General features: G+C 44.5%; 56 non-coding genes across 56 annotated transcripts; all 56 read left to right on the forward strand.

The window, feature by feature from the left end:
- Positions 1 to 90: 90 nt before the first annotated feature.
- On the forward strand, positions 91 to 209 carry LOC144395321 (5S ribosomal RNA). Its single transcript, XR_013457455.1, has one exon. It is a non-coding gene; the product is annotated as a 5S ribosomal RNA (ribosomal RNA).
- Positions 210 to 325: 116 nt separating this feature from the next.
- Positions 326 to 444, forward strand: LOC144401074 (5S ribosomal RNA). The gene has a single exon (XR_013463009.1). It is a non-coding gene; the product is annotated as a 5S ribosomal RNA (ribosomal RNA).
- Positions 445 to 561: 117 nt separating this feature from the next.
- Positions 562 to 680, forward strand: LOC144395322 (5S ribosomal RNA). Its single transcript, XR_013457456.1, has one exon. It is a non-coding gene; the product is annotated as a 5S ribosomal RNA (ribosomal RNA).
- A 116-nt stretch (positions 681 to 796) lies between these two features.
- Positions 797 to 915, forward strand: LOC144395323 (5S ribosomal RNA). The gene has a single exon (XR_013457457.1). It is a non-coding gene; the product is annotated as a 5S ribosomal RNA (ribosomal RNA).
- Positions 916 to 1,031: 116 nt separating this feature from the next.
- Positions 1,032 to 1,150, forward strand: LOC144405032 (5S ribosomal RNA). Its single transcript, XR_013466974.1, has one exon. It is a non-coding gene; the product is annotated as a 5S ribosomal RNA (ribosomal RNA).
- A 117-nt stretch (positions 1,151 to 1,267) lies between these two features.
- LOC144395324 (5S ribosomal RNA) lies at positions 1,268 to 1,386 on the forward strand. The gene has a single exon (XR_013457458.1). It is a non-coding gene; the product is annotated as a 5S ribosomal RNA (ribosomal RNA).
- A 116-nt stretch (positions 1,387 to 1,502) lies between these two features.
- LOC144398284 (5S ribosomal RNA) lies at positions 1,503 to 1,621 on the forward strand. The gene has a single exon (XR_013460431.1). It is a non-coding gene; the product is annotated as a 5S ribosomal RNA (ribosomal RNA).
- Positions 1,622 to 1,738: 117 nt separating this feature from the next.
- Positions 1,739 to 1,857, forward strand: LOC144395325 (5S ribosomal RNA). The gene has a single exon (XR_013457459.1). It is a non-coding gene; the product is annotated as a 5S ribosomal RNA (ribosomal RNA).
- A 116-nt stretch (positions 1,858 to 1,973) lies between these two features.
- Positions 1,974 to 2,092, forward strand: LOC144395326 (5S ribosomal RNA). Its single transcript, XR_013457460.1, has one exon. It is a non-coding gene; the product is annotated as a 5S ribosomal RNA (ribosomal RNA).
- A 116-nt stretch (positions 2,093 to 2,208) lies between these two features.
- Positions 2,209 to 2,327, forward strand: LOC144405033 (5S ribosomal RNA). The gene has a single exon (XR_013466975.1). It is a non-coding gene; the product is annotated as a 5S ribosomal RNA (ribosomal RNA).
- A 117-nt stretch (positions 2,328 to 2,444) lies between these two features.
- Positions 2,445 to 2,563, forward strand: LOC144395327 (5S ribosomal RNA). The gene has a single exon (XR_013457461.1). It is a non-coding gene; the product is annotated as a 5S ribosomal RNA (ribosomal RNA).
- Positions 2,564 to 2,679: 116 nt separating this feature from the next.
- On the forward strand, positions 2,680 to 2,798 carry LOC144399423 (5S ribosomal RNA). The gene has a single exon (XR_013461568.1). It is a non-coding gene; the product is annotated as a 5S ribosomal RNA (ribosomal RNA).
- Positions 2,799 to 2,915: 117 nt separating this feature from the next.
- LOC144395328 (5S ribosomal RNA) lies at positions 2,916 to 3,034 on the forward strand. The gene has a single exon (XR_013457462.1). It is a non-coding gene; the product is annotated as a 5S ribosomal RNA (ribosomal RNA).
- A 116-nt stretch (positions 3,035 to 3,150) lies between these two features.
- On the forward strand, positions 3,151 to 3,269 carry LOC144395329 (5S ribosomal RNA). Its single transcript, XR_013457463.1, has one exon. It is a non-coding gene; the product is annotated as a 5S ribosomal RNA (ribosomal RNA).
- A 116-nt stretch (positions 3,270 to 3,385) lies between these two features.
- On the forward strand, positions 3,386 to 3,504 carry LOC144405034 (5S ribosomal RNA). The gene has a single exon (XR_013466976.1). It is a non-coding gene; the product is annotated as a 5S ribosomal RNA (ribosomal RNA).
- A 117-nt stretch (positions 3,505 to 3,621) lies between these two features.
- LOC144395330 (5S ribosomal RNA) lies at positions 3,622 to 3,740 on the forward strand. Its single transcript, XR_013457464.1, has one exon. It is a non-coding gene; the product is annotated as a 5S ribosomal RNA (ribosomal RNA).
- A 116-nt stretch (positions 3,741 to 3,856) lies between these two features.
- Positions 3,857 to 3,975, forward strand: LOC144399424 (5S ribosomal RNA). Its single transcript, XR_013461569.1, has one exon. It is a non-coding gene; the product is annotated as a 5S ribosomal RNA (ribosomal RNA).
- Positions 3,976 to 4,092: 117 nt separating this feature from the next.
- Positions 4,093 to 4,211, forward strand: LOC144398371 (5S ribosomal RNA). Its single transcript, XR_013460518.1, has one exon. It is a non-coding gene; the product is annotated as a 5S ribosomal RNA (ribosomal RNA).
- Positions 4,212 to 4,327: 116 nt separating this feature from the next.
- LOC144395332 (5S ribosomal RNA) lies at positions 4,328 to 4,446 on the forward strand. Its single transcript, XR_013457466.1, has one exon. It is a non-coding gene; the product is annotated as a 5S ribosomal RNA (ribosomal RNA).
- Positions 4,447 to 4,562: 116 nt separating this feature from the next.
- On the forward strand, positions 4,563 to 4,681 carry LOC144405035 (5S ribosomal RNA). The gene has a single exon (XR_013466977.1). It is a non-coding gene; the product is annotated as a 5S ribosomal RNA (ribosomal RNA).
- Positions 4,682 to 4,798: 117 nt separating this feature from the next.
- On the forward strand, positions 4,799 to 4,917 carry LOC144395333 (5S ribosomal RNA). Its single transcript, XR_013457467.1, has one exon. It is a non-coding gene; the product is annotated as a 5S ribosomal RNA (ribosomal RNA).
- Positions 4,918 to 5,033: 116 nt separating this feature from the next.
- LOC144398285 (5S ribosomal RNA) lies at positions 5,034 to 5,152 on the forward strand. The gene has a single exon (XR_013460432.1). It is a non-coding gene; the product is annotated as a 5S ribosomal RNA (ribosomal RNA).
- A 117-nt stretch (positions 5,153 to 5,269) lies between these two features.
- On the forward strand, positions 5,270 to 5,388 carry LOC144398372 (5S ribosomal RNA). The gene has a single exon (XR_013460519.1). It is a non-coding gene; the product is annotated as a 5S ribosomal RNA (ribosomal RNA).
- A 116-nt stretch (positions 5,389 to 5,504) lies between these two features.
- LOC144397550 (5S ribosomal RNA) lies at positions 5,505 to 5,623 on the forward strand. Its single transcript, XR_013459696.1, has one exon. It is a non-coding gene; the product is annotated as a 5S ribosomal RNA (ribosomal RNA).
- Positions 5,624 to 5,739: 116 nt separating this feature from the next.
- LOC144395334 (5S ribosomal RNA) lies at positions 5,740 to 5,858 on the forward strand. Its single transcript, XR_013457468.1, has one exon. It is a non-coding gene; the product is annotated as a 5S ribosomal RNA (ribosomal RNA).
- Positions 5,859 to 5,974: 116 nt separating this feature from the next.
- LOC144398679 (5S ribosomal RNA) lies at positions 5,975 to 6,093 on the forward strand. The gene has a single exon (XR_013460826.1). It is a non-coding gene; the product is annotated as a 5S ribosomal RNA (ribosomal RNA).
- A 116-nt stretch (positions 6,094 to 6,209) lies between these two features.
- Positions 6,210 to 6,328, forward strand: LOC144396962 (5S ribosomal RNA). Its single transcript, XR_013459108.1, has one exon. It is a non-coding gene; the product is annotated as a 5S ribosomal RNA (ribosomal RNA).
- A 116-nt stretch (positions 6,329 to 6,444) lies between these two features.
- Positions 6,445 to 6,563, forward strand: LOC144401075 (5S ribosomal RNA). Its single transcript, XR_013463010.1, has one exon. It is a non-coding gene; the product is annotated as a 5S ribosomal RNA (ribosomal RNA).
- Positions 6,564 to 6,680: 117 nt separating this feature from the next.
- On the forward strand, positions 6,681 to 6,799 carry LOC144398826 (5S ribosomal RNA). Its single transcript, XR_013460973.1, has one exon. It is a non-coding gene; the product is annotated as a 5S ribosomal RNA (ribosomal RNA).
- Positions 6,800 to 6,916: 117 nt separating this feature from the next.
- On the forward strand, positions 6,917 to 7,035 carry LOC144401380 (5S ribosomal RNA). Its single transcript, XR_013463315.1, has one exon. It is a non-coding gene; the product is annotated as a 5S ribosomal RNA (ribosomal RNA).
- Positions 7,036 to 7,152: 117 nt separating this feature from the next.
- On the forward strand, positions 7,153 to 7,271 carry LOC144397865 (5S ribosomal RNA). The gene has a single exon (XR_013460012.1). It is a non-coding gene; the product is annotated as a 5S ribosomal RNA (ribosomal RNA).
- Positions 7,272 to 7,387: 116 nt separating this feature from the next.
- Positions 7,388 to 7,506, forward strand: LOC144401076 (5S ribosomal RNA). Its single transcript, XR_013463011.1, has one exon. It is a non-coding gene; the product is annotated as a 5S ribosomal RNA (ribosomal RNA).
- Positions 7,507 to 7,623: 117 nt separating this feature from the next.
- LOC144395335 (5S ribosomal RNA) lies at positions 7,624 to 7,742 on the forward strand. The gene has a single exon (XR_013457469.1). It is a non-coding gene; the product is annotated as a 5S ribosomal RNA (ribosomal RNA).
- Positions 7,743 to 7,859: 117 nt separating this feature from the next.
- LOC144401391 (5S ribosomal RNA) lies at positions 7,860 to 7,978 on the forward strand. Its single transcript, XR_013463326.1, has one exon. It is a non-coding gene; the product is annotated as a 5S ribosomal RNA (ribosomal RNA).
- Positions 7,979 to 8,095: 117 nt separating this feature from the next.
- LOC144397866 (5S ribosomal RNA) lies at positions 8,096 to 8,214 on the forward strand. Its single transcript, XR_013460013.1, has one exon. It is a non-coding gene; the product is annotated as a 5S ribosomal RNA (ribosomal RNA).
- A 116-nt stretch (positions 8,215 to 8,330) lies between these two features.
- On the forward strand, positions 8,331 to 8,449 carry LOC144396963 (5S ribosomal RNA). The gene has a single exon (XR_013459109.1). It is a non-coding gene; the product is annotated as a 5S ribosomal RNA (ribosomal RNA).
- Positions 8,450 to 8,565: 116 nt separating this feature from the next.
- Positions 8,566 to 8,684, forward strand: LOC144401077 (5S ribosomal RNA). The gene has a single exon (XR_013463012.1). It is a non-coding gene; the product is annotated as a 5S ribosomal RNA (ribosomal RNA).
- A 117-nt stretch (positions 8,685 to 8,801) lies between these two features.
- Positions 8,802 to 8,920, forward strand: LOC144395336 (5S ribosomal RNA). The gene has a single exon (XR_013457470.1). It is a non-coding gene; the product is annotated as a 5S ribosomal RNA (ribosomal RNA).
- Positions 8,921 to 9,037: 117 nt separating this feature from the next.
- Positions 9,038 to 9,156, forward strand: LOC144401402 (5S ribosomal RNA). The gene has a single exon (XR_013463337.1). It is a non-coding gene; the product is annotated as a 5S ribosomal RNA (ribosomal RNA).
- Positions 9,157 to 9,273: 117 nt separating this feature from the next.
- On the forward strand, positions 9,274 to 9,392 carry LOC144397868 (5S ribosomal RNA). Its single transcript, XR_013460015.1, has one exon. It is a non-coding gene; the product is annotated as a 5S ribosomal RNA (ribosomal RNA).
- A 116-nt stretch (positions 9,393 to 9,508) lies between these two features.
- LOC144396964 (5S ribosomal RNA) lies at positions 9,509 to 9,627 on the forward strand. Its single transcript, XR_013459110.1, has one exon. It is a non-coding gene; the product is annotated as a 5S ribosomal RNA (ribosomal RNA).
- A 116-nt stretch (positions 9,628 to 9,743) lies between these two features.
- LOC144401078 (5S ribosomal RNA) lies at positions 9,744 to 9,862 on the forward strand. The gene has a single exon (XR_013463013.1). It is a non-coding gene; the product is annotated as a 5S ribosomal RNA (ribosomal RNA).
- A 117-nt stretch (positions 9,863 to 9,979) lies between these two features.
- Positions 9,980 to 10,098, forward strand: LOC144395337 (5S ribosomal RNA). The gene has a single exon (XR_013457471.1). It is a non-coding gene; the product is annotated as a 5S ribosomal RNA (ribosomal RNA).
- Positions 10,099 to 10,215: 117 nt separating this feature from the next.
- LOC144401413 (5S ribosomal RNA) lies at positions 10,216 to 10,334 on the forward strand. The gene has a single exon (XR_013463348.1). It is a non-coding gene; the product is annotated as a 5S ribosomal RNA (ribosomal RNA).
- Positions 10,335 to 10,451: 117 nt separating this feature from the next.
- LOC144397869 (5S ribosomal RNA) lies at positions 10,452 to 10,570 on the forward strand. The gene has a single exon (XR_013460016.1). It is a non-coding gene; the product is annotated as a 5S ribosomal RNA (ribosomal RNA).
- A 116-nt stretch (positions 10,571 to 10,686) lies between these two features.
- LOC144395338 (5S ribosomal RNA) lies at positions 10,687 to 10,805 on the forward strand. Its single transcript, XR_013457472.1, has one exon. It is a non-coding gene; the product is annotated as a 5S ribosomal RNA (ribosomal RNA).
- Positions 10,806 to 10,921: 116 nt separating this feature from the next.
- On the forward strand, positions 10,922 to 11,040 carry LOC144405036 (5S ribosomal RNA). The gene has a single exon (XR_013466978.1). It is a non-coding gene; the product is annotated as a 5S ribosomal RNA (ribosomal RNA).
- Positions 11,041 to 11,156: 116 nt separating this feature from the next.
- Positions 11,157 to 11,275, forward strand: LOC144401080 (5S ribosomal RNA). The gene has a single exon (XR_013463015.1). It is a non-coding gene; the product is annotated as a 5S ribosomal RNA (ribosomal RNA).
- Positions 11,276 to 11,392: 117 nt separating this feature from the next.
- Positions 11,393 to 11,511, forward strand: LOC144395339 (5S ribosomal RNA). Its single transcript, XR_013457473.1, has one exon. It is a non-coding gene; the product is annotated as a 5S ribosomal RNA (ribosomal RNA).
- Positions 11,512 to 11,627: 116 nt separating this feature from the next.
- Positions 11,628 to 11,746, forward strand: LOC144395340 (5S ribosomal RNA). Its single transcript, XR_013457474.1, has one exon. It is a non-coding gene; the product is annotated as a 5S ribosomal RNA (ribosomal RNA).
- Positions 11,747 to 11,862: 116 nt separating this feature from the next.
- Positions 11,863 to 11,981, forward strand: LOC144395341 (5S ribosomal RNA). Its single transcript, XR_013457475.1, has one exon. It is a non-coding gene; the product is annotated as a 5S ribosomal RNA (ribosomal RNA).
- A 117-nt stretch (positions 11,982 to 12,098) lies between these two features.
- On the forward strand, positions 12,099 to 12,217 carry LOC144401424 (5S ribosomal RNA). Its single transcript, XR_013463359.1, has one exon. It is a non-coding gene; the product is annotated as a 5S ribosomal RNA (ribosomal RNA).
- A 117-nt stretch (positions 12,218 to 12,334) lies between these two features.
- Positions 12,335 to 12,453, forward strand: LOC144397870 (5S ribosomal RNA). The gene has a single exon (XR_013460017.1). It is a non-coding gene; the product is annotated as a 5S ribosomal RNA (ribosomal RNA).
- A 116-nt stretch (positions 12,454 to 12,569) lies between these two features.
- Positions 12,570 to 12,688, forward strand: LOC144395343 (5S ribosomal RNA). Its single transcript, XR_013457477.1, has one exon. It is a non-coding gene; the product is annotated as a 5S ribosomal RNA (ribosomal RNA).
- Positions 12,689 to 12,805: 117 nt separating this feature from the next.
- Positions 12,806 to 12,924, forward strand: LOC144397648 (5S ribosomal RNA). Its single transcript, XR_013459794.1, has one exon. It is a non-coding gene; the product is annotated as a 5S ribosomal RNA (ribosomal RNA).
- A 117-nt stretch (positions 12,925 to 13,041) lies between these two features.
- LOC144399746 (5S ribosomal RNA) lies at positions 13,042 to 13,160 on the forward strand. Its single transcript, XR_013461892.1, has one exon. It is a non-coding gene; the product is annotated as a 5S ribosomal RNA (ribosomal RNA).
- Positions 13,161 to 13,170: the final 10 nt, after the last annotated feature.

A 13,170-nucleotide genomic window follows, 5' to 3' on the forward strand; every position in this document is an offset into this window, starting at 1 on the left:
GAGAAGGCCTTAGAAAGTGACTCCTTTTTCATTATCAAAACTCCAAAACCTTTGACACATTTTAAAAGATTAGGTAGAGGACATACAGTTGCTTACGGCCATACCTCTCTGGCTCCGCCTGATCTCGTCTGATCTCAGAAGCTAAGCAGAGTAGGGCCTGGTTAGTACTTGGATGGAAGACCGCCTGGGAATCCCAGGTGCTGTAAGCTTTTTCATTTCGATCTGTAAAAGACACAGAGAAGGCCTTAGAAAGTGACTCCATTTCATTGTCAAAACTACAAAACCTTTGACACATTTTAAAAGATTAGGAAGAGGACATACAGTTGCTTACGGCCATACCTCTCTGGCTCCGCCTGATCTCGTCTGATCTCAGAAGCTAAGCAGAGTAGGGCCTGGTTAGTACTTGGATGGAAGACCGCCTGGGAATCCCAGGTGCCGTAAGCTTTTTCATTTCTCTCTCTGGAAGAAATCGAGAAGGCATTAGAAAGTGACTCCTTTTTCATTATCAAAACTCCAAAACCTTTGACACATTTTAAAAGATTAGGAAGAGGACATACAGTTGCTTACGGCCATACCTCTCTGGCTCCGCCTGATCTCGTCTGATCTCAGAAGCTAAGCAGAGTAGGGCCTGGTTAGTACTTGGATGGAAGACCGCCTGGGAATCCCAGGTGCTGTAAGCTTTTTCATTTCGATCTGTAAAAGACACAGAGAAGGCCTTAGAAAGTGACTCCATTTCTTTGTCAAAACTACAAAACCTTTAACACATTTTAAAAGATTAGGAAGAGGACATACAGTTGCTTACGGCCATACCTCTCTGGCTCCGCCTGATCTCGTCTGATCTCAGAAGCTAAGCAGAGTAGGGCCTGGTTAGTACTTGGATGGAAGACCGCCTGGGAATCCCAGGTGCTGTAAGCTTTTTCATTTCGATCTGTAAAAGACACAGAGAAGGCCTTAGAAAGTGACTCCATTTCATTTTCAAAACTACAAAACCTTTGACACATTTTAAAAGATTAGGAAGAGGACATACAGTTGCTTACGGCCATACCTCTCTGGCTCCGCCTGATCTCGTCAGATCTCAGAAGCTAAGCAGAGTAGGGCCTGGTTAGTACTTGGATGGAAGACCGCCTGGGAATCCCAGGTGCTGTAAGCTTTTTCATTTCTCTCTCTGGAAGAAATCGAGAAGGCATTAGAAAGTGACTCCTTTTTCATTATCAAAACTCCAAAACCTTTGACACATTTTAAAAGATTAGGAAGAGGACATACAGTTGCTTACGGCCATACCTCTCTGGCTCCGCCTGATCTCGTCTGATCTCAGAAGCTAAGCAGAGTAGGGCCTGGTTAGTACTTGGATGGAAGACCGCCTGGGAATCCCAGGTGCTGTAAGCTTTTTCATTTCGATCTGTAAAAGACACAGAGAAGGCCTTAGAAAGTGACTCCATTTAATTGTCAAAACTACAAAACCTTTGACACATTTTAAAAGATTAGGTAGAGGACATACAGTTGCTTACGGCCATACCTCTCTGGCTCCGCCTGATCTCGTCAGATCTCAGAAGCTAAGCAGAGTAGGGCCTGGTTAGTACTTGGATGGAAGACCGCCTGGGAATCCCAGGTGCCGTAAGATTTTTCATTTCTCTCTCTGGAAGAAATCGAGAAGGCATTAGAAAGTGACTCCTTTTTCATTATCAAAACTCCAAAACCTTTGACACATTTTAAAAGATTAGGAAGAGGACATACAGTTGCTTACGGCCATACCTCTCTGGCTCCGCCTGATCTCGTCTGATCTCAGAAGCTAAGCAGAGTAGGGCCTGGTTAGTACTTGGATGGAAGACCGCCTGGGAATCCCAGGTGCTGTAAGCTTTTTCATTTCGATCTGTAAAAGACACAGAGAAGGCCTTAGAAAGTGACTCCATTTCTTTGTCAAAACTACAAAACCTTTAACACATTTTAAAAGATTAGGAAGAGGACATACAGTTGCTTACGGCCATACCTCTCTGGCTCCGCCTGATCTCGTCTGATCTCAGAAGCTAAGCAGAGTAGGGCCTGGTTAGTACTTGGATGGAAGACCGCCTGGGAATCCCAGGTGCTGTAAGCTTTTTCATTTCGATCTGTAAAAGACACAGAGAAGGCCTTAGAAAGTGACTCCATTTCATTTTCAAAACTACAAAACCTTTGACACATTTTAAAAGATTAGGAAGAGGACATACAGTTGCTTACGGCCATACCTCTCTGGCTCCGCCTGATCTCGTCAGATCTCAGAAGCTAAGCAGAGTAGGGCCTGGTTAGTACTTGGATGGAAGACCGCCTGGGAATCCCAGGTGCTGTAAGCTTTTTCATTTCTCTCTCTGGAAGAAATCGAGAAGGCATTAGAAAGTGACTCCTTTTTCATTATCAAAACTCCAAAACCTTTGACACATTTTAAAAGATTAGGAAGAGGACATACAGTTGCTTACGGCCATACCTCTCTGGCTCCGCCTGATCTCGTCTGATCTCAGAAGCTAAGCAGAGTAGGGCCTGGTTAGTACTTGGATGGAAGACCGCCTGGGAATCCCAGGTGCTGTAAGCTTTTTCATTTCGATCTGTAAAAGACACAGAGAAGGCCTTAGAAAGTGACTCCATTTAATTGTCAAAACTACAAAACCTTTGACACATTTTAAAAGATTAGGTAGAGGACATACAGTTGCTTACGGCCATACCTCTCTGGCTCCGCCTGATCTCGCCAGATCTCAGAAGCTAAGCAGAGTAGGGCCTGGTTAGTACTTGGATGGAAGACCGCCTGGGAATCCCAGGTGCCGTAAGATTTTTCATTTCTCTCTCTGGAAGAAATCGAGAAGGCATTAGAAAGTGACTCCTTTTTCATTATCAAAACTCCAAAACCTTTGACACATTTTAAAAGATTAGGAAGAGGACATACAGTTGCTTACGGCCATACCTCTCTGGCTCCGCCTGATCTCGTCTGATCTCAGAAGCTAAGCAGAGTAGGGCCTGGTTAGTACTTGGATGGAAGACCGCCTGGGAATCCCAGGTGCTGTAAGCTTTTTCATTTCGATCTGTAAAAGACACAGAGAAGGCCTTAGAAAGTGACTCCATTTCTTTGTCAAAACTACAAAACCTTTAACACATTTTAAAAGATTAGGAAGAGGACATACAGTTGCTTACGGCCATACCTCTCTGGCTCCGCCTGATCTCGTCTGATCTCAGAAGCTAAGCAGAGTAGGGCCTGGTTAGTACTTGGATGGAAGACCGCCTGGGAATCCCAGGTGCTGTAAGCTTTTTCATTTCGATCTGTAAAAGACACAGAGAAGGCCTTAGAAAGTGACTCCATTTCATTTTCAAAACTACAAAACCTTTGACACATTTTAAAAGATTAGGAAGAGGACATACAGTTGCTTACGGCCATACCTCTCTGGCTCCGCCTGATCTCGTCAGATCTCAGAAGCTAAGCAGAGTAGGGCCTGGTTAGTACTTGGATGGAAGACCGCCTGGGAATCCCAGGTGCTGTAAGCTTTTTCATTTCTCTCTCTGGAAGAAATCGAGAAGGCATTAGAAAGTGACTCCTTTTTCATTATCAAAACTCCAAAACCTTTGACACATTTTAAAAGATTAGGAAGAGGACATACAGTTGCTTACGGCCATACCTCTCTGGCTCCGCCTGATCTCGTCTGATCTCAGAAGCTAAGCAGAGTAGGGCCTGGTTAGTACTTGGATGGAAGACCGCCTGGGAATCCCAGGTGCTGTAAGCTTTTTCATTTCGATCTGTAAAAGACACAGAGAAGGCCTTAGAAAGTGACTCCATTTAATTGTCAAAACTACAAAACCTTTGACACATTTTAAAAGATTAGGTAGAGGACATACAGTTGCTTACGGCCATACCTCTCTGGCTCCGCCTGATCTCGCCAGATCTCAGAAGCTAAGCAGAGTAGGGCCTGGTTAGTACTTGGATGGAAGACCGCCTGGGAATCCCAGGTGCCGTAAGATTTTTCATTTCTCTCTCTGGAAGAAATCGAGAAGGCATTAGAAAGTGACTCCTTTTTCATTATCAAAACTCCAAAACCTTTGACACATTTTAAAAGATTAGGAAGAGGACATACAGTTGCTTACGGCCATATCTCTCTGGCTCCGCCTGATCTCGTCTGATCTCAGAAGCTAAGCAGAGTAGGGCCTGGTTAGTACTTGGATGGAAGACCGCCTGGGAATCCCAGGTGCTGTAAGCTTTTTCATTTCGATCTGTAAAAGACACAGAGAAGGCCTTAGAAAGTGACTCCATTTCTTTGTCAAAACTACAAAACCTTTAACACATTTTAAAAGATTAGGAAGAGGACATACAGTTGCTTACGGCCATACCTCTCTGGCTCCGCCTGATCTCGTCTGATCTCAGAAGCTAAGCAGAGTAGGGCCTGGTTAGTACTTGGATGGAAGACCGCCTGGGAATCCCAGGTGCTGTAAGCTTTTTCATTTCGATCTGTAAAAGACACAGAGAAGGCCTTAGAAAGTGACTCCATTTCATTTTCAAAACTACAAAACCTTTGACACATTTTAAAAGATTAGGAAGAGGACATACAGTTGCTTACGGCCATACCTCTCTGGCTCCGCCTGATCTCGTCAGATCTCAGAAGCTAAGCAGAGTAGGGCCTGGTTAGTACTTGGATGGAAGACCGCCTGGGAATCCCAGGTGCTGTAAGCTTTTTCATTTCTCTCTCTGGAAGAAATCGAGAAGGCATTAGAAAGTGACTCCTTTTTCATTATCAAAACTCCAAAACCTTTGACACATTTTAAAAGATTAGGAAGAGGACATACAGTTGCTTACGGCCATACCTCTCTGGCTCCGCCTGATCTCGTCTGATCTCAGAAGCTAAGCAGAGTAGGGCCTGGTTAGTACTTGGATGGAAGACCGCCTGGGAATCCCAGGTGCTGTAAGCTTTTTCATTTCGATCTGTAAAAGACACAGAGAAGGCCTTAGAAAGTGACTCCATTTAATTGTCAAAACTACAAAACCTTTGACACATTTTAAAAGATTAGGTAGAGGACATACAGTTGCTTACGGCCATACCTCTCTGGCTCCGCCTGATCTCGTCAGATCTCAGAAGCTAAGCAGAGTAGGGCCTGGTTAGTACTTGGATGGAAGACCGCCTGGGAATCCCAGGTGCCGTAAGATTTTTCATTTCTCTCTCTGGAAGAAATCGAGAAGGCATTAGAAAGTGACTCCTTTTTCATTATCAAAACTCCAAAACCTTTGACACATTTTAAAAGATTAGGAAGAGGACATACAGTTGCTTACGGCCATATCTCTCTGGCTCCGCCTGATCTCGTCTGATCTCAGAAGCTAAGCAGAGTAGGGCCTGGTTAGTACTTGGATGGAAGACCGCCTGGGAATCCCAGGTGCTGTAAGCTTTTTTATTTCGATCTGTAAAAGACACAGAGAAGAACTTAGAAAGTGACTCCATTTCATTGTCAAAACTCCAAAACCTTTGACACATTTTAAAAGATTAGGTAGAGGACATACAGTTGCTTACGGCCATACCTCTCTGGCTCTGCCTGATCTCGTCAGATCTCAGAAGCTAAGCAGAGTAGGGCCTGGTTAGTACTTGGATGGAAGACCGCCTGGGAATCCCAGGTGCTGTAAGCTTTTTCATTTCGATCTGTAAAAGACACAGAGAAGGCCTTAGAAAGTGACTCCATTTAATTGTCAAAACTACAAAACCTTTGACACATTTTAAAAGATTAGGTAGAGGACATACAGTTGCTTACGGCCATACCTCTCTGGCTCCGCCTGATCTCGTCTGATCTCAGAAGCTAAGCAGAGTAGGGCCTGGTTAGTACTTGGATGGAAGACCGCCTGGGAATCCCAGGTGCTGTAAGCTTTTTTATTTCGATCTGTAAAAGACACAGAGAAGAACTTAGAAAGTGACTCCATTTCATTGTCAAAACTCCAAAACCTTTGACACATTTTAAAAGATTAGGTAGAGGACATACAGTTCCTTACGGCCATACCTCTCTGGCTCCGCCTGATCTCGTCAGATCTCAGAAGCTAAGCAGAGTAGGGCCTGGTTAGTACTTGGATGGAAGACCGCCTGGGAATCCCAGGTGCTGTAAGCTTTTTCATTTCGATCTGTAAAAGACACAGAGAAGGCCTTAGAAAGTGACTCCATTTAATTGTCAAAACTACAAAACCTTTGACACATTTTAAAAGATTAGGTAGAGGACATACAGTTGCTTACGGCCATACCTCTCTGGCTCCGCCTGATCTCGTCTGATCTCAGAAGCTAAGCAGAGTAGGGCCTGGTTAGTACTTGGATGGAAGACCGCCTGGGAATCCCGGGTGCCGTAAGCTTTTTCATTTCTATCTGTAAAAGACACAGAGAAGGCCTTAGAAAGTGACTCCATTTCATTGTCAAAACTACAAAACCTTTGACACATTTTAAAAGATTAGGTAGAGGACATACAGTTGCTTACGGCCATACCTCTCTGGCTCCGCCTGATCTCGTCTGATCTCAGAAGCTAAGCAGAGTAGGGCCTGGTTAGTACTTGGATGGAAGACCGCCTGGGAATCCCAGGTGCCGTAAGCTTTTTCATTTCTCTCTCTGGAAGAAATCGAGAAGGCATTAGAAAGTGACTCCTTTTTCATTATCAAAACTCCAAAACCTTTGACACATTTTAAAAGATTAGGAAGAGGACATACAGTTGCTTACGGCCATACCTCTCTGGCTCCGCCGGATCTCGTCTGATCTCAGAAGCTAAGCAGAGTAGGGCCTGGTTAGTACTTGGATGGAAGACCGCCTGGGAATCCCAGGTGCTGTAAGCTTTTTCATTTCGATCTGTAAAAGACACAGAGAAGGCCTTAGAAAGTGACTCCTTTTTCATTATCAAAACTCCAAAACCTTTGACACATTTTAAAAGATTAGGTAGAGGACATACAGTTGCTTACGGCCATACCTCTCTGGCTCCGCCTGATCTCGTCAGATCTCAGAAGCTAAGCAGAGTAGGGCCTGGTTAGTACTTGGATGGAAGACCGCCTGGGAATCCCAGGTGCCGTAAGCTTTTTCATTTCTCTCTCTGGAAGAAATCGAGAAGGCATTAGAAAGTGACTCCTTTTTCATTATCAAAACTCCAAAACCTTAGACACATTTTAAAAGATTAGGAAGAGGACATACAGTTGCTTACGGCCATACCTCTCTGGCTCTGCCTGATCTCGTCTGATCTCAGAAGCTAAGCAGAGTAGGGCCTGGTTAGTACTTGGATGGAAGACCGCCTGGGAATCCCAGGTGCTGTAAGCTTTTTCATTTCGATCTGTAAAAGACACAGAGAAGGCCTTAGAAAGTGACTCCATTTCATTGTCAAAACTACAAAACCTTTGACACATTTTAAAAGATTAGGTAGAGGACATACAGTTGCTTACGGCCATACCTCTCTGGCTCCGCCTGATCTCGTCTGATCTCAGAAGCTAAGCAGAGTAGGGCCTGGTTAGTACTTGGATGGAAGACCGCCTGGGAATCCCAGGTGCCGTAAGCTTTTTCATTTCTCTCTCTGGAAGAAATCGAGAAGGCATTAGAAAGTGACTCCTTTTTCATTATCAAAACTCCAAAACCTTTGACACATTTTAAAAGATTAGGAAGAGGACATACAGTTGCTTACGGCCATACCTCTCTGGCTCCGCCTGATCTCGTCTGATCTCAGAAGCTAAGCAGAGTAGGGCCTGGTTAGTACTTGGATGGAAGACCGCCTGGGAATCCCAGGTGCTGTAAGCTTTTTCATTTCGATCTGTAAAAGACACAGAGAAGGCCTTAGAAAGTGACTCCTTTTTCATTATCAAAACTCCAAAACCTTTGACACATTTTAAAAGATTAGGTAGAGGACATACAGTTGCTTACGGCCATACCTCTCTGGCTCCGCCTGATCTCGTCAGATCTCAGAAGCTAAGCAGAGTAGGGCCTGGTTAGTACTTGGATGGAAGACCGCCTGGGAATCCCAGGTGCCGTAAGCTTTTTCATTTCTCTCTCTGGAAGAAATCGAGAAGGCATTAGAAAGTGACTCCTTTTTCATTATCAAAACTCCAAAACCTTAGACACATTTTAAAAGATTAGGAAGAGGACATACAGTTGCTTACGGCCATACCTCTCTGGCTCTGCCTGATCTCGTCTGATCTCAGAAGCTAAGCAGAGTAGGGCCTGGTTAGTACTTGGATGGAAGACCGCCTGGGAATCCCAGGTGCTGTAAGCTTTTTCATTTCGATCTGTAAAAGACACAGAGAAGGCCTTAGAAAGTGACTCCATTTAATTGTCAAAACTACAAAACCTTTGACACATTTTAAAAGATTAGGTAGAGGACATACAGTTGCTTACGGCCATACCTCTCTGGCTCCGCCTGATCTCGTCTGATCTCAGAAGCTAAGCAGAGTAGGGCCTGGTTAGTACTTGGATGGAAGACCGCCTGGGAATCCCGGGTGCCGTAAGCTTTTTCATTTCTATCTGTAAAAGACACAGAGAAGGCCTTAGAAAGTGACTCCATTTCATTGTCAAAACTACAAAACCTTTGACACATTTTAAAAGATTAGGTAGAGGACATACAGTTGCTTACGGCCATACCTCTCTGGCTCCGCCTGATCTCGTCTGATCTCAGAAGCTAAGCAGAGTAGGGCCTGGTTAGTACTTGGATGGAAGACCGCCTGGGAATCCCAGGTGCCGTAAGCTTTTTCATTTCTCTCTCTGGAAGAAATCGAGAAGGCATTAGAAAGTGACTCCTTTTTCATTATCAAAACTCCAAAACCTTTGACACATTTTAAAAGATTAGGAAGAGGACATACAGTTGCTTACGGCCATACCTCTCTGGCTCCGCCTGATCTCGTCTGATCTCAGAAGCTAAGCAGAGTAGGGCCTGGTTAGTACTTGGATGGAAGACCGCCTGGGAATCCCAGGTGCTGTAAGCTTTTTCATTTCGATCTGTAAAAGACACAGAGAAGGCCTTAGAAAGTGACTCCTTTTTCATTATCAAAACTCCAAAACCTTTGACACATTTTAAAAGATTAGGTAGAGGACATACAGTTGCTTACGGCCATACCTCTCTGGCTCCGCCTGATCTCGTCAGATCTCAGAAGCTAAGCAGAGTAGGGCCTGGTTAGTACTTGGATGGAAGACCGCCTGGGAATCCCAGGTGCCGTAAGCTTTTTCATTTCTCTCTCTGGAAGAAATCGAGAAGGCATTAGAAAGTGACTCCTTTTTCATTATCAAAACTCCAAAACCTTAGACACATTTTAAAAGATTAGGAAGAGGACATACAGTTGCTTACGGCCATACCTCTCTGGCTCTGCCTGATCTCGTCTGATCTCAGAAGCTAAGCAGAGTAGGGCCTGGTTAGTACTTGGATGGAAGACCGCCTGGGAATCCCAGGTGCTGTAAGCTTTTTCATTTCGATCTGTAAAAGACACAGAGAAGGCCTTAGAAAGTGACTCCATTTAATTGTCAAAACTACAAAACCTTTGACACATTTTAAAAGATTAGGTAGAGGACATACAGTTGCTTACGGCCATACCTCTCTGGCTCCGCCTGATCTCGTCTGATCTCAGAAGCTAAGCAGAGTAGGGCCTGGTTAGTACTTGGATGGAAGACCGCCTGGGAATCCCGGGTGCCGTAAGCTTTTTCATTTCTATCTGTAAAAGACACAGAGAAGGCCTTAGAAAGTGACTCCATTTCATTGTCAAAACTACAAAACCTTTGACACATTTTAAAAGATTAGGTAGAGGACATACAGTTGCTTACGGCCATACCTCTCTGGCTCCGCCTGATCTCGTCTGATCTCAGAAGCTAAGCAGAGTAGGGCCTGGTTAGTACTTGGATGGAAGACCGCCTGGGAATCCCAGGTGCCGTAAGCTTTTTCATTTCTCTCTCTGGAAGAAATCGAGAAGGCATTAGAAAGTGACTCCTTTTTCATTATCAAAACTCCAAAACCTTTGACACATTTTAAAAGATTAGGAAGAGGACATACAGTTGCTTACGGCCATACCTCTCTGGCTCCGCCTGATCTCGTCTGATCTCAGAAGCTAAGCAGAGTAGGGCCTGGTTAGTACTTGGATGGAAGACCGCCTGGGAATCCCAGGTGCTGTAAGCTTTTTCATTTCGATCTGTAAAAGACACAGAGAAGGCCTTAGAAAGTGACTCCTTTTTCATTATCAAAACTCCAAAACCTTTGACACATTTTAAAAGATTAGGTAGAGGACATACAGTTGCTTACGGCCATACCTCTCTGGCTCCGCCTGATCTCGTCAGATCTCAGAAGCTAAGCAGAGTAGGGCCTGGTTAGTACTTGGATGGAAGACCGCCTGGGAATCCCAGGTGCCGTAAGCTTTTTCATTTCTCTCTCTGGAAGAAATCGAGAAGGCATTAGAAAGTGACTCCTTTTTCATTATCAAAACTCCAAAACCTTAGACACATTTTAAAAGATTAGGAAGAGGACATACAGTTGCTTACGGCCATACCTCTCTGGCTCTGCCTGATCTCGTCTGATCTCAGAAGCTAAGCAGAGTAGGGCCTGGTTAGTACTTGGATGGAAGACCGCCTGGGAATCCCAGGTGCTGTAAGCTTTTTCATTTCGATCTGTAAAAGACACAGAGAAGGCCTTAGAAAGTGACTCCATTTCTTTGTCAAAACTACAAAACCTTTGACACATTTTAAAAGATTAGGAAGAGGACATACAGTTGCTTACGGCCATACCTCTCTGGCTCCGCCTGATCTCGTCTGATCTCAGAAGCTAAGCAGAGTAGGGCCTGGTTAGTACTTGGATGGAAGACCGCCTGGGAATCCCAGGTGCTGTAAGCTTTTTTATTTCGATCTGTAAAAGACACAGAGAAGAACTTAGAAAGTGACTCCATTTCATTGTCAAAACTCCAAAACCTTTGACACATTTTAAAAGATTAGGTAGAGGACATACAGTTGCTTACGGCCATACCTCTCTGGCTCCGCCTGATCTCGTCAGATCTCAGAAGCTAAGCAGAGTAGGGCCTGGTTAGTACTTGGATGGAAGACCGCCTGGGAATCCCAGGTGCTGTAAGCTTTTTCATTTCGATCTGTAAAAGACACAGAGAAGGCCTTAGAAAGTGACTCCATTTAATTGTCAAAACTCCAAAACCTTTGACACATTTTAAAAGATTAGGTAGAGGACATACAGTTGCTTACGGCCATACCTCTCTGGCTCCGCCTGATCTCGTCTGATCTCAGAAGCTAAGCAGAGTAGGGCCTGGTTAGTACTTGGATGGAAGACCGCCTGGGAATCCCAGGTGCCGTAAGCTTTTTCATTTCTCTCTCTGGAAGAAATCGAGAAGGCATTAGAAAGTGACTCCTTTTTCATTATCAAAACTCCAAAACCTTTGACACATTTTAAAAGATTAGGAAGAGGACATACAGTTGCTTACGGCCATACCTCTCTGGCTCCGCCTGATCTCGTCTGATCTCAGAAGCTAAGCAGAGTAGGGCCTGGTTAGTACTTGGATGGAAGACCGCCTGGGAATCCCAGGTGCTGTAAGCTTTTTCATTTCGATCTGTAAAAGACACAGAGAAGGCCTTAGAAAGTGACTCCATTTCATTGTCAAAACTACAAAACCTTTGACACATTTTAAAAGATTAGGAAGAGGACATACAGTTGCTTACGGCCATACCTCTCTGGCTCCGCCTGATCTCGTCTGATCTCAGAAGCTAAGCAGAGTAGGGCCTGGTTAGTACTTGGATGGAAGACCGCCTGGGAATCCCAGGTGCTGTAAGCTTTTTCATTTCGATCTGTAAAAGACACAGAGAAGGCCTTAGAAAGTGACTCCATTTCATTGTCAAAACTACAAAACCTTTGACACATTTTAAAAGATTAGGAAGAGGACCTACAGTTGCTTACGGCCATACCTCTCTGGCTCCGCCTGATCTCGTCTGATCTCAGAAGCTAAGCAGAGTAGGGCCTGGTTAGTACTTGGATGGAAGACCGCCTGGGAATCCCAGGTGCTGTAAGCTTTTTCATTTCGATCTGTAAAAGACACAGAGAAGGCCTTAGAAAGTGACTCCTTTTTCATTATCAAAACTCCAAAACCTTTGACACATTTTAAAAGATTAGGTAGAGGACATACAGTTGCTTACGGCCATACCTCTCTGGCTCCGCCTGATCTCGTCAGATCTCAGAAGCTAAGCAGAGTAGGGCCTGGTTAGTACTTGGATGGAAGACCGCCTGGGAATCCCAGGTGCCGTAAGCTTTTTCATTTCTCTCTCTGGAAGAAATCGAGAAGGCATTAGAAAGTGACTCCTTTTTCATTATCAAAACTCCAAAACCTTAGACACATTTTAAAAGATTAGGAAGAGGACATACAGTTGCTTACGGCCATACCTCTCTGGCTCTGCCTGATCTCGTCTGATCTCAGAAGCTAAGCAGAGTAGGGCCTGGTTAGTACTTGGATGGAAGACCGCCTGGGAATCCCAGGTGCTGTAAGCTTTTTCATTTCGATCTGTAAAAGACACAGAGAAGGCCTTAGAAAGTGACTCCATTTCTTTGTCAAAACTACAAAACCTTTGACACATTTTAAAAGATTAGGAAGAGGACATACAGTTGCTTACGGCCATACCTCTCTGGCTCCGCCTGATCTCGTCTGATCTCAGAAGCTAAGCAGAGTAGGGCCTGGTTAGTACTTGGATGGAAGACCGCCTGGGAATCCCAGGTGCTGTAAGCTTTTTCATTTCGATCTGTAAAAGACACAGAGAAGGCCTTAGAAAGTGACTCCTTTTTCATTATCAAAACTCCAAAACCTTTGACACATTTTAAAAGATTAGGTAGAGGACATACAGTTGCTTACGGCCATACCTCTCTGGCTCCGCCTGGTCTCGTCAGATCTCAGAAGCTAAGCAGAGTAGGGCCTGGTTAGTACTTGGATGGAAGACCGCCTGGGAATCCCAGGTGCCGTAAGCTTTTTCATTTCTCTCTCTGGAAGAAATCGAGAAGGCATTAGAAAGTGACTCCTTTTTCATTATCAAAACTCCAAAACCTTAGACACATTTTAAAAGATTAGGAAGAGGACATACAGTTGCTTACGGCCATACCTCTCTGGCTCTGCCTGATCTCGTCTGATCTCAGAAGCTAAGCAGAGTAGGGCCTGGTTAGTACTTGGATGGAAGACAGCCTGGGAATCCCAGGTGCTGTAAGCTTTTTCATTTC

The sequence above is a fragment of the Gasterosteus aculeatus genome, chromosome 2 (assembly GCF_964276395.1).
Source record: "Gasterosteus aculeatus chromosome 2, fGasAcu3.hap1.1, whole genome shotgun sequence".
Lineage (NCBI taxonomy): Eukaryota > Metazoa > Chordata > Actinopteri > Perciformes > Gasterosteidae > Gasterosteus > Gasterosteus aculeatus.